Here is a 14,358-nt window from a genome sequence, read left to right as displayed (position 1 = left end):
ATACTATTATTACCTGTTTTTTTACAGATGAGTAAGCTGAGGCACAGAGAGGTTAAATTACTTGCCCAAGGGCACAGAACTAGTAAGTGTCATTCAGGATTCAAATCCAGGCAGTCTAGTTACAGAGTCCACACACTATGTTATACAGCCATTTATGCTAACCAACACTGCTAAATAATTAAAAACTTATATTTGTAACAAATGCTAACATGAAAAGCCCACTCGGCACTGAATGTATAATTTTACCGTAATTCTAAGCTTCTCGTTATATAATTATAATATGACAATATACTTGTTTATTCATATTGTCGGGGAAGGGGATTCTTTTAAACAAGGTAAAGGAAATTATACACTTATGGATTGTTTTAGTTCGGCTGTGAAACCAATTTCTACTGGAAGTAACACAAATTCACACTGAAATACTTGGAACATTAATGATTACTGTAACAGTGTTCCAGAGAAAAGTCCACACTAGTACCCACCGCTATTGACTGCAAGATGTTTTCTAAATCTAGGCATGCTTTAAACATTCTGATCAGAGCTTTAATTACTCTCTGCTCACTTTAATAACTTAACCTAACAAGAAAAAGTAAAAACACTTTCCCTTATCACCAAAGGAAAAACAGGAAAAGTAAAGATAGGTACAGGAAGAAATAAACAGGGTGTTGCAATAGCCAGTAAGTGACATTGTCATCAATTATTATTATTATTCAGTAACTTACCATGAACCCTATGGTAAGTTTTCACAATGCTGTTGTGAAAGCAATTTGCCCGTAAAAACACATCAAATCCTGACAAACTCTGCGGGAACTGTTCTACTTATTTCACAGATGAAGAAACTGAAACACAGAGAGGTTGCAGAACATACCCAATATCACAAAGCTAGTAGGTAGTAGAATATGAACTACTACATCATATTGCAGGAATTAATGTGTAAGATAGTCATCTTGCTTTAGGGATAACTTAAATTATGTTAAAATAAAAATGGGAAATTTATTGGGATGATGTTAAATGAAGAGAAACTTACTTTATCTTCAAACGTCTTGAAGAGTCCTATTTCTAACTATATATTACAGACACAAAAAACCAACTGAACTCCAAGAAGTGTACTTGGCTGTGGATAACTCGCTAGGTGCTTCCTTCTCCCCTCTCTACTCTCACCTGCTTTAGGTGGCCTCTCTCCCTTTCTCCTCTTTAAAGAAATAGAATACTGTTTGCCTAATGTAGATCACTGCAGCTAAGAGACTGGACTAAGGTTCCGGAAAACCAAAAGCACAATCACTTAACAACAATAGATTCATCGTCCCGTATGAATTCATATTCCTGACTTCTAAGCGAATAAAAATGGTGATTAAGTATTCTCTAAAATCCCCGCAAACTTCGGCTTCCATAACAGTTTTACCACCTTGGTTCTCCCAGTATCTTTCAGACTCTCCTTTAACTCATCTCATCCTTCTTTTGACATGGGTTTTCCCCTTTCACTCCCTTAAGTGGATATTCCTTAAGATTTTCTTCTTCACCCCTGAGAGGAGGTACAGAAGTTAGAAAAAGACCTAAGTTGGAATCCTGATCTCTTATGCTTAAATTGCTTACTGGTTAACCTGATTAGGTCTTGCTTTCTTCATCTGTAAGATCAGAGCCATAAAAATTTATACTGCTACTGAAAAAATCAAGTGAATTAAAGTGAAATGCCTGTTAAATGCTCATGAAGTACTCATTTCCCACCTGTTCTGTTTATGTGTTCTCTCATTTTCAAGAAATTTTTACCTACTCTTAAAGTATAACTTACACATTTATACCTTAAAATCTTACTTCTTTTTCAAGTGTTGCAACCACATTTCTACTCTGATATCTTGTTCCCACCTCAAACTCACTCACGGTGCCTCAAAACCAGTTGCCTTAATCTCTCTGTTCCTATTAATGAGAACATCAAGTCTCATTCTTAAAGTCTTGGCATCATCTTTGACAGATCTTCCATATTCCTGGATCCTGTAACTGGCCAGTCACCAATTTTCTTATTCCTTAAAACCTTCCTCTCCATATACCTTTTCCATGGCTACCATCTTAGCTTACCACTGCCCCAAAAACCTCCCCAATCCAGTCCTGGTATTCTCTTCCACAGCATCCTCTGTGAAACCTCTGTTCCAGACAAACTAATGTTATTTACCAGTTGAATGTGTCCTGTATAATCTTGCTTCAAGTTTTACTCAAGTCACTTTATCACTCCACTTTCTAATCCACATGATAATCTTTCCTCCCTTTAAAAAAAAATATGATTCTTTAAAATATTAAAGCAGACTTTGGGTGGGGGTATTTGAGTTAAAATGTAGCTTTTCCATAATCTTCTGCAGTGCCAAAACGATTGCTGCCAAGCTTTGTTCTGTACAGTCACCCACTCTTCTTTCCTTCTAAATGACATAACTTCCTTTAGTCATTTATGTCCCTAAGTGTGCTCCTTGGAATACTTGTCATGATTCTGTGGGAGTTGTGTAAGAAAAAAGGGGTCTGTTGGCAAATTAAGTTTTAGAGGTGCTAGATTAAACAGTTAAATAGGTTCCTTTATTGCAGGACTTCTCATAGCTTTAAAAATGATAAACTATTAGTTTCTCCATTATCATTTTTCTTTATTTTTTACTTGAAGGTATTCCTTTCTCATCTCACTATAGCTTGACCAGCTCCATCTCACTACTCACTCTTTTGAACTGAGTAAGTTTTCAGCTTTAACCAGATTCATTTTTCATCCCTACCTATTGATTCTCAATCTATTTCTTCAGGGAAATACATGCCTCTCATGTCAGGATCGTCATTTCCTAAAAATGATATCCAGACCAAGAGATCTAAGTGGTATGTCTTACATTTAGAAATTCATAGAGATAGGCAGCAATATGCTGGGGTATGCATGTTAATAGGAGAAAATAAGACATATTTTCCTGAAGAAGGAATTTTACTCAAAGATTTTTTTTTTGGAAAACATGTTTTATGATAAAAAAATGTAGAATGTATCGCTTCTCGGCCTTTTGGCTAAGATCAAGTGTAAAAAATGTAGAATGTAGACTATTTTAAAAGAAAAATATGAGACTATCAGGAAATTTCCACATTTGCTTTTGGAAGCTCCTTTAGGCTACATCCCACACACCTCTGGTATGCATTCAAATTCCTCTGTCCTAAAGGTACTCCCAAGGAAAAGTCCAAGAACCACTGAAGTAGGTCAGTGGAGAGGACGGGTAGAGAAGAGCATTACTCAGAAAATGTTTCCTTTGTGCTAAGTCCTATACTAAATCCTTTACATATATTGTCTTTCTTACTGCCTATAATGACATTGCAAAAAGGCATTATTTCATTAAATTTATAAAAGGGAAGCTTCAGAGAGGTTGACATGTCCTAAGCTGCAACACTTACAAATGGTTAAAATGTTTTACTATACATATAATGTTAGAGTGATAAACTGGTTCTAATGTTAGATAGATAGTAAAATGTTTTACTATACATATATGTTAGAGTAGGTTAAATGTTTACTAAATAATGTGAGTGAGACACAACTTATCATGGAAATATTATGACTGATTCCCATGAGAAAAAAATAACTAGGAATCATTCTTTTAAAATAATTTATCACCAACGTGAGATTTTAAGTTTTAATGTAGATCCTGACATAAATGAAGCACCTATTTCCTTGTAAAACATTATTTGTGGTACTAATGAATTTCTAGATATTCACAAGTGTTATTAGAATGACATGTGTAAGTTTTAGTTAATGGCAACTAGGAAGGACTCTTAAGCCTCTTGTAAGCTTTATACATTATTTCCTAGCACATTTCCTCCCAAATAAAAGCAGTATCTACTACCAATTAAGACTTTAGCCAGTTATCTGTTATATGAATAATACTGAAAAGACCTTAAAGGATTTCAAAAAGTAAACCAAAGACTTTTAAAATGAGGGGTTAAACTATAAATTACATAGCATGAGGCTTAATTTTTTTCATAGAATGCTGCTAGTTAAATCTGTAATTTGAATCTTTATATACTGAAAAAAACCAGATGGCTCTCACTTAAGAAAACTTAGTATACGATAATACAGGTTCACCAAATTAACCTACTGCAGAATCTCTCAAAATAGGGAGCTTCGTGGGCAGATTTTAATTTAGACAATTTATAAACAAACAAACATGTTTATATGCAATCTTTCAGGAATATATCCACCGGGCAAGGCCCCAAACAGAAAAAAAAATCACAGGATATGCTAAGGAAGATTACCTTACAATAAATAAATATTAAAAATACTATCCTTATTAAAAAGTGCCCAAATTAGTCATTGTTACGATTAATAAGAATTATGGTTTCAGAGATAATGGGACACAAAATCATTTGTATATATATGTTTGTGGGATAAACTAGTCATAAAAGAGTGTCAGCTTGCAACATACACAGTTACTAACTATACACAAAATTTAAAATTCCTATCTTCTTACACGACAATGGGTAAAATGTGAATATTCAATTTACTTAATCTATTAAATATATGCTTTAAAATAAAAGTAAAACCCTTTTATTAAAGACAGATATGACAGTACATGTAAATGATTAGTACCTTCATTATTCTTTAATATATTAATTCTCCCTATTTCTTAAGTGCTGGGCAAAGTCATATGTATAGACCTATAGGCAAAAATCTCAAAAATGGAAGAAGGATTATAATTAAAATGTAGTAACAACAAAGAAACAAAATTTCCCCCTACCCTCGCATTGTGCAAATTAAAGGAACCCAGTTATGTCCCTAAAATATATCTTCTCTGAACAACATGCATTTAAGAAGATCAATTAAGGAAGATAACTAACTAAAAGTATAAGCCCAGATGAAATGCCTTTTTCTTTTGTGAAGTGGCTGAAGATCAGTCTAAATATTCTAATTTTGAAAAACCAAAGTTCCTACTTTTAGTACATTTCTAAGTTACCATGGCTAGCTGAAGAACTAAAAAGAGAAAATAATTAAGAGCCAGAAAACAAGAGTCTTGTGAGAAAATTCAATCTAAAAATTCAATTTGCCTTAAATTGATAATTACTAACTGGTCTAAAAATACAAGAATGATAAATAATTTACCTTTCTCAATTGGAAAAACAGACACTATAAATAAAATAACAGCAATAATGTCAAGTTTAAAAAAAATCCTTACACTGTACAAGAACATCCATTCGTAAGCATTCTGATAATGAAATAAGCAGGCTTAAACAATTCTAGGTTCCCATACTGTCACGTTTTAAAAATGTATTTTACTTATAAGTATATTGCAATAAGAAGTAGAAATCTATGCTAGAATCACAATCTAACAAAAAAAAGCAACTTGACCATCACATTTACATTAAAAAATCAGTATCTTTCTTCACAATGAAATATTATTTTTAAAATATGAAAACTATTTTAACAGATTCATACACACACAGAATAAAAGAACACACAATTAAAAATTAAATAAATGTGCCTAATGACATTTCTTAATGGCTTCCTATAAACTAAGTGTCAAATTCTCTTAGGTTGCGTTTCTTTTCCTACAAAGCTCAAAGTAGGCCTTACAGCTCAGAAATCCATGTAACACACAAATACTCTACTCATCATACTCACAGGCTTTAGTTTTTCTTCCTCATTAGTCAATACTATATAGCTTTTTCTCCTGCAAACCTGAAAGGCTTCTTCTTACTCACTGGTCATGCTGTTATCAGATCTGACATATCAGTGATGATCCACACTTTAATCTTCCCCAGCCAGTTCTTCACACTGCCCAGAACTTACTGCGCGTTACAGGTGATACTTCTTACAGCAGATGTTGATTATGGTCCCAAAGCACAAGTGATGCTCCCAAAGGAGCTTAGAACCCCTAACAACATCACCTGCTTCTTTTTATATCCAGAGATGCAATGTGATACTTGTTTTGAACAGCTAATGATTTCAAGAAAGATTACAGATGAGTTCTTTTCATTAGATCGCCTGACAGAAGCTTATCCTTTCAGAATACTGCAGCAGAGATAGACTGTATGATTCCCTTAGGAGAAAAAGAAATGCTTTTATGTAATTTTTCCTCTGTGGCGCAGTTTAGTTTACCCTCCTGGTAGAGCAAACTGCTGGAAGGACTGGTTCTTAGGTTTCTAATGGCGCAGCATTAACATAGTGAATGATTCACGGATGTTCTTAACATTCAGGAGTAACACGGAGGGCTAGCAATGCAGCCCAGGTCCAGAGCTGATGAATGGTGCAGTGCTGCTGTTGTCATAGCAACCAAGAAGAAAAAAGCAGCACCATATAAGGAGCTGTGACATGGATTCTGGGAACAATTTATATTAAAAAGCTGTAAGCTCCTCGTGCCTTAAAGCTATAAACTCCTCCTCCTCAGATTCCTCCTCAGACTTCACTGTTCTGAATTCCTAAATCAGCTGTGTGAATAAATATTACAAAATACAGTAACTAAGTAGACACTAACAAAACAACCACATCCTGAGGTAACGAAAAAGATTAATAACACTTTAGCAAGCTAATATGTGCCTGTGGTATCTTCATAATTTATTGGGTTAAATGGAAAAATTAAGACAGTGATAAGTAAAGAACTGTCAAGAATGTGATAGCAGAAAATTTATTTTTAAACAGAGATATTAAAAAACTGATTAAATGTCTTTCATTCAGAGGGTAAGTTTCAGATACACCAAAACTAGAGAACCATCAACTGACTGATATAGTAGCAACGGTATCATTTTCAAAGACAGGCAAACCACCTCCTGTATTCCTTCTAGAAGCATAAAGATTCAAAAGACACTAACTTCCCTGAAACTGCCCATAGCCTTTACTTATGATCAAGGAAATTCCTTGTGTCAATCACTGGAGAGACAGGGTTACTGTTCCATTCTATGCTTCTGAAGGCCTTCCCCTACTAGGCCTGGAGAACCTTTCTCATCAGTTTTTCCTTGCCTTCCAGGAATCCAGAAGAGTTCCTTCCCTTCCAGTGGACAGCAGGACAGTGTCAAAAAAGAAACACAGGAGAAGAGAGAACTAGGGACAGTGTCAGTGCATGAATTGAGTGGTGGCAATGGTACTCCCTCTGCAGTACTCTAGATGGCTCTGAGCCAACTTTCAGTAGGCTTCTGGAACATGAGCCACTGGTGCTATCCATCTATTTAGATAGGGGAATTCTACATGCAAGTGTTCTGTATCATAGTGATATATGCTTCTCTCCTAGCACTGCATATATAATGAAATGTTCAGATACAAAATAAAGCAAAACAATTAGGTAAATCACTTATTACATTGTTCTTTTATGTGGGCAGTGTTGCCACTGTAATAATAATTCTGGTATAATTATATATTTGTTAGTTATAGATTTATGATGTGCTCATCTTCATAAATGATGATAACCTCAGTGAAATGTAAATGAAAGGACTACAGTTTAATAGAAAGGACACACACTTGACTAGTGTTCTGATTGTAGTTGTAATAATGCTTAGTTGCTTGGTAAGTCCTTAATTCCAATCCTCAAACTCATCAGCAGTACAATTTGAGTAATAACATATTTTCTACTTCTTTCTAAAGCAATGGTAGAAATAAAATAATGTAATGTAAAGCCTTGAAATTCTAAAAATCTGTTATCTTATTTAAAAATACCTAATTAAGCAAAACAGTGAAGATAAAATAGAAAATAGATTTCTACAGAAGTCAATAGGCAGAAAATGGCCAGAAAGAGTAAATATATTTCTGGCTAGTTTTCATGTTTGATTGAATATTTGGTCTCACCATACTGCACATATTTGTTGCAAGGAGTCATTTCATTTTAAAATTACAGTAAACATGGGGTACCTACTTTACAGTTGGTTGAGCATCTGACTCTTGATTTTGGCTCAGGTCATGATCCCAGGATCAAGGGATTGAGCCCTACATCAGGCTCCATGTTGAGCATGGAGACTGCTTAAGATTCTCTCTCTCTCTTCCTCTGCCCCTCTACCCCACTTGCGCTCTAAAATTTAAAAAACAAAAAATAAAAATAAATAGAATTACAGAGATACTAAATAGTAAACAGAAATGCTGTGGACTAATGTTAAAGGATTATTTAAGATAATCATGTAAAAGTAATTCCACCGTCCCTACATGACTAATAATAACTGTCTTAAGAAAATTATAAGTTGGAGATAAAGTAGTATAAGTAATTTCTATAGAATGACAATACTAAAGAACATGCAAAGTGAGAAACTTGTTTCAAATGACTTTTAATTACTTTCACCTCACCTAACTAGAAAACTATAGGTCAAACCTAAAAGTAAGCATTTATGTTAGATTTGAAAATTCCACAAAGAGCATACCTCAGTTCTGTCTAACCTCTTGTCTCTAGTAAAGTTTTAAAATCAAATATTGTCTTGGCACAATGGTTACTTTTGAGGGAAATTCTCTTTAGTTGTTACTTTTAGAATACCAAGAACTCAATACCTTTAGGAAAAAGAGGGCAGGTTCACATCTGTCCCAAATCAAGTTGAGCCGATCCATGCATTAGATGGGTTCCAGAATAATTATGTTTAAAAAATGCAAACTTTGACAAATAATCATTTTTCCACTGACATTCATTTTAATGTTGCTAATGCTCTGTATTAGCTAATCAGGAAGAGGATATAGTTGAGGTACTTTAAAAGACAAAATACATAGGTTCTGTTTTTGTAAAAATGGGCTTAATTGATGGTACAAGTAGAGAGAGATTTAAGGGGCTAAGCTATTTCATTGGCTACTAATTTTTAACTCCCTTGTGCTGAATTTAGGTAAACCATTCTAAAACTTACAGAATTTTCTATTGTTTTTATTTTTATTCTTTCTCCAATCTTCCCCCTGTATAAGCTTTCTCTAAGAAGTAATCATCAGAATTAAACTTCACAGTGTTTAAAGGTAGGGTAATACTTATGAAGAGGTGAATACACGAAATTACTATTTTCACAGAAGTTAGAACGTATCCATCCTTCTTGTTACAGCAATTCAAGTTTTGGCCAGATTTCTAATGTGGAGTTTTTCCTTTACTAGGAATTGCTAATGCTCCAGATTATAACTTCAATTTGCAACAGTAAAATTGTGACTAAGAGAAGAGAAAGTAATGCATTCCTAAATATCATATAATGTGGCCTCTACACATAAGACAACTATTCATCTGGTGGTCAAAAGGAGAGTAAGATAAGCTGGCAGGTTAGACATATGAAAAGCAGTATTTACTTAATGAATGCATGAATGATATTTAAAGGACTTCTGAGGATAATTTTCATTATACACAGTTTTTACTTGATATGTTGACTTTACTACCTAATCCCTGAAAAAATTTCCCAAATGTGGGATGCTACTTCTAAATTATATTCTCAACATTTTAAAAGGATCATTAAGCCTGCAGGTGGCTCTTTCAGGATTTTTTTTTATTGATAAATAGAACACAAAAGAGCATATTGAGCTACAAGACATACATATCAAATCTCCTTCCTCTCACTTTACTTAATTCATTAAATGAATGTGAATTTATGAAATTCACTAAATGATACAGATGTATACATAACTTTTAAAAAATATAATCACTTTAGAAGCCAGAAATATAGACTTTAACCTAGAAAGGGAGAGAAAATCTAGATGCTGAACCAACACTGGTACATATGAGAACATTGTTCACTATGTTGTCTAAACAAAACAAACCATTCATACACGTAGACAATTCCAAAATGATCATATCTCTATTTTTAATGCAGCCAGTGACATGAAAGAATAAATGACAAGATGATGTATTTATAATAAAGAAAATGTCCTCTGGAACATTCTGCCCTCTGGTGTTTAAAATGTTCATCAGAGAGGGAGCATTCTGTCATGCCACATGTTTATTACTTTTGGCGGGCTGAATGCATCAATTTGGGCACATAATTTTCTATAATAAGAAAAATATGGTTTAGCATTATAATAAGTTCTGTTATTATAATGGGAATATATATTCTGTGCTAAGCTTTCTATTATCCCATACTATCATTTATTTCCTGTTTGGAGAGTCACTAAGAGGATTTCTTTTGAATCATGGATATTTACTTATATGCCTTTCATGATGCTTTGTGACTGAGCAGTATTCCTGATGACCGATACTATTTAATTCTTACATTCAACACCTGACACTTTTAAACCTGCTTACATTCCACAGGAAGTAGGCAGAAAAGCAAGCAGAGAGATAGAGCCAATTAAGCATAAACATAGCCTTTCTAGGAACTATGGCATAAAATTGTTGTGAGTTTTCTGGGGAAGATCACAGGAGGCATGGACAAAGGAGTTTGTTGTTGTTTTTTTTTTTTTCCTGTAACCTCCATGGTATTTGCCATGTTTTAAAGTGACGTCTGGGGTTCCTGGCTGGCTCAGTCAGAAAAGTGTGCAACTCTGTATCTCAGGGTTGTCAGTTTGAATACCATGTTGGGTATAGAGATTACTTAAAAATCGTAAAAGAAAAAAAGAGGAAAATGATACATAACTCTTAGAACCACCACACAGCAGCTAAAAAGGGTATCAGAGATTATTAAGCAAATGATTGTCAACTTTCCACCTGTTAGGATTCTTTTACTATTTTCTCCAATTATATACACTGAACATTCTGAAAGATTTAATGTACCAAAATTTTTATTTATTAATTTAAACAAAGATATACTATTAACCAAAGTTTCAAATAAATGTGAATTGACCACAGTAAGATGATATAATTTCATTCAAAGGAAATTAAGCTAGCCAATGTAATATTATGACAAATAAATGTATATTTTCTTTGAGGCATTTTTAAATATTGAGGATTGTATCCACGATATGGTATTGAATGCTACAGAGCTCAATGATAGTAAGAATAATAATATTTAAAAAGTAACTGTCAAATCATACTTACATTTTATATCAGTAAGTGCTAGGCACATTAGAGAAACTGCAAACATTTCTGTACCACTCTCAGTCCTAAGGTTTTATTATTCTTACTGTACATTTACAGAAAAACAGGCTCAAAAAGAGTTAATCTATCCAGATGTACAGCTTACAAATTAATGAGTGTGGAATTTTAACCTGGTTCTTTGTCCAAGAGCCTAGCTCTTGACCAATATGGCACTATCAGTTCTTTTGGGCCTAGAATTCTGAGCCTTAATTCTGCCACATTACAGATTTATCTAAATCTTCATTCCATAAAGATCTGCCAAAAACTACTTTATGATGTGTTGTCCTTGTTAAACATCTTTCTTGATGTTGACCACCTGCCCTCTTAGAACTCTGCCTGTCATCTGCTCCTAGATTCCCTTTCCTTGGATTAATAGGTTCTACCTCCTTCCTGTGACACACAATTACCTATAGCTAATCATCCTAATATTTAGGGTCTGTTTAGGCCTCCACTTAGTGATTGCTACCAGACTGCATCTTACTAAATTGCCTTCTCCACCCCAGATCCTAGGTGTCCCTGGTTTAGTGGGCCACCACTCTAACAGGAATACTGATCAACTCTACACTTCATAGTTTAAGGAAGCAGATTTCTTAGAAAAAAAAAAAAAAGCAGAGAATAGAACAGAAGCTATGAGCCACTGATGAGTAATTCTAAGAGGGAATACAGATTGAGAGTATAGGCTAAAAATTAATAAGTAATTTATATATTCACAAATGTATGTAAAATATAAAGAAAGAAACATGGCCATAGCAGGAATTTTCTGATAAAGACAGATCTGTGTCCAAAAAAGAAATACACAAAGAGAGGACATAATCAAAGAGGAAGAGTGGAAAACCCTTCAATTATATTGTCAAAGAAGAATAGAACCCAAGCTGAGAAGAGCTGTTTCTAAGACAGTACAAAGGATTGTTGGGATATTTTTAGAATAAAAAGATGGACAAGGGAAAGCCAGATCCAGCGCATAAGAAAGATAACAAATGATTTTGTTATAAGCTTCCACTTATGAATCAGCTGCTATGACCTAAACTCTATGTTCTTGACATACATAATATCTTCTCCAATCCATACAATACTCTGTGAGGCAGAAATAATAAAAATGATAATAGTAATACAGATAAGCAAACATGCTCAGAGTAGGTAAGTGACTTGATCAAGTCATACAGCTAGTAAGTGGCAGAGTCAGGGCTTGAACACAAGTATAATGGATTCCACAAAGTTTGCCATGCTTAACAACATCCAGCCTCCAACCAAGAGACATAGAACAATTACTCAACCCTTAATTTCCTTTAATCTTCTCCATAAATGAAAATATATTTAAACTAAAAAAGGTAGAAAAGATATTGCTAAGAATTAATGAAATCTAAGTTATGAGTTAAAAAACATTCAAAACACAGGCCCACACAACTGACATTTGGTTTCTAAAAGAACACAAGAATAGGAACATGAAATGACTACTAGCAGTCTTTGCAAAATCATACAGGAAATTAGGAGGACTACAGGACTAGACAGTGGCAAAATACAGATATGAACTAGTTGATATAAAATTTTTAAAAAGGGAAAAACAGTAAGACTCAATAAGGGGTCAGAAGGAAAAGTAATTCCAAGATAATGTCATGTCTATTTTGATAGAAAAAAAGGAAATAACACAGAGGTAGGCCCATCTTGATATTGGAAAGGTCTTAAATGAAGTTCCTTAAGCGAGAGAAAAGGAGATCTGATGGTAGTTTTCTGGGATATAAAGGACTGCCATGGGAAAGAGAGGTTCATTTATGTCATACAGCTAAAAGGCAGCACTAGGAGTAATGGGTGGGAACAAAACAAGGGCAGATTTCCACCCACGTAAATTAGAATACTGACAGTTAAAACTCTTCAACAAAGGAATAGGAATGCAACAAAGCAGAAAGCTTGTCCTCCTTGAAAGTTTTCACAACAGAAGCTGTTGACTATCCACTTAAATTTCTCTGAAAACTAAATTTGCTCACATATGTAAAGTGCTTAATATTGTCTGGAACATAGAAAGAGCTAAATAAACATTATCTATTATTACTATTATCATTACTTAAACGTTTAGCAAAACTTGCCTGCAAAATCATCTGTGCCTGCTGACTCTTAGGGATCTTTGATTTCTATGGTAACGGGGCTAGTCATATTTTTATGTTTGTTTGAGTCAATTTTACAGTTTGTTTTCTTCCACATCCTCTGGTTGTTTTTTTTTTTTAAGGTGTGCTTTTAATTATTATTTTTTTAAAGTAATCTCTGTGACCAGTGTGAGGCTAGAACTCACAACCCTGAGGATCGAGAGTCAAATGTTCTACTGAATGGGCCAGCCAGGCAACCTCATTTCCTCTAGTTTTTTTAAGTTGTTTTGCCATAAAGCTCAATACTATAATCTCTTATAATAAGAAAACATTATCAGTGACTATTTCGTTTCATTTTTTTTAAGTTTATTTATTTATTTTTGAGAAAGAGAGAGAGAGAAAGTGGAGTGGGAGGAGCGGGAGAGAGAGAATTCCAAGCATGTTCCGTGTTCATTGTGTCGAGCCCGACTGGGGGCTCAAACCCACAAACTGTGAGATCATGACTTGAAATCAAGAGTCGGACGCTGTGGGGAACCAGGGTGGCGCAGTTGGTTAAGCATCGGACTTTGGCTCAGGTCATGATCTCATGGTTCATGAGTTTGAGCCCCGCATTGGGCTGTCTGCTGTCAGCACTGCACCCACATCAGATCCTCCAACCCCCTCTTTCTCTGCCCCTCCCCATGCTCTCTCTCTCAAAAATAAACATAAAAATTAAAAAAGTTGGATGCTTAACCAACTAAGCCACCCAGGTGCCCCATCATTTCTTATTTTATGTATGTGTTATACATATTACTTATCTCTCCTCTCTTTTTTACTTTGATCATTCCTTTCGAAGATGTTTCTATTCTCTTAGTCTTTCCAATAAACTTGTTTGTGTCTTCACTATCAATTTTTTTTTGTTTTTACTCATTTCTGCCTTTAATTTTGTTTTTGTTTTTGTTTTTGAGAGAAAGAGAGAGGAAGTGCATGTGTGCATACAGGCAGAGAGGGGCATTGGGAGAGGGAGGGAGACTCTTAAGCAGGCTCCACACCCAGCACAGAGCTGGATGTGGGTTTGATGTCACCACCGTGAGATCATGACCAGAGTTGAAATAAAGAGCTGGACGCTTAACTGACTGAACCACCCAGGCACCCCTATTCTTTCTTTTATATTTACTTGTTCTTCTAACTCCTTGAGTTAATGATTAATAAAATTACTTTCAGTTTGTTTTCCAATAATAGCATTCAAGCATACATACAATATACATAAATGCACACTGGAAAAAACTAAAAATAAATCAATTATATGTATGATGTATCAATGATATGTATGATGTATCTTTCTAAAGATATAAACCATA

General features: G+C 34.4%; 1 protein-coding gene across 14 annotated transcripts in view; it reads right to left on the bottom strand.

The window, feature by feature from the left end:
- Positions 1-14,358, bottom strand: part of TANC2 (tetratricopeptide repeat, ankyrin repeat and coiled-coil containing 2) — a 365,567-nt gene that overhangs the window by 200,442 nt on the left and 150,767 nt on the right. For 2 of the 14 annotated variants that reach the window (XM_053211758.1, XM_053211759.1), the window contains exon 1: positions 5,618-5,779. The exons of 11 other annotated variants lie outside the window; for them this stretch is intronic. The gene's annotated coding sequence lies outside the window, so the exon portion shown is untranslated. One more of the 14 variants, XM_053211760.1, reaches the window with a different exon arrangement.

This window comes from Acinonyx jubatus, chromosome E1, assembly GCF_027475565.1.
Source record: "Acinonyx jubatus isolate Ajub_Pintada_27869175 chromosome E1, VMU_Ajub_asm_v1.0, whole genome shotgun sequence".
NCBI lineage: Eukaryota > Metazoa > Chordata > Mammalia > Carnivora > Felidae > Acinonyx > Acinonyx jubatus.
The sequence above is the reverse complement of the archived record's forward strand: the minus strand, read 5'-3'. Positions and strand labels throughout refer to the sequence as shown.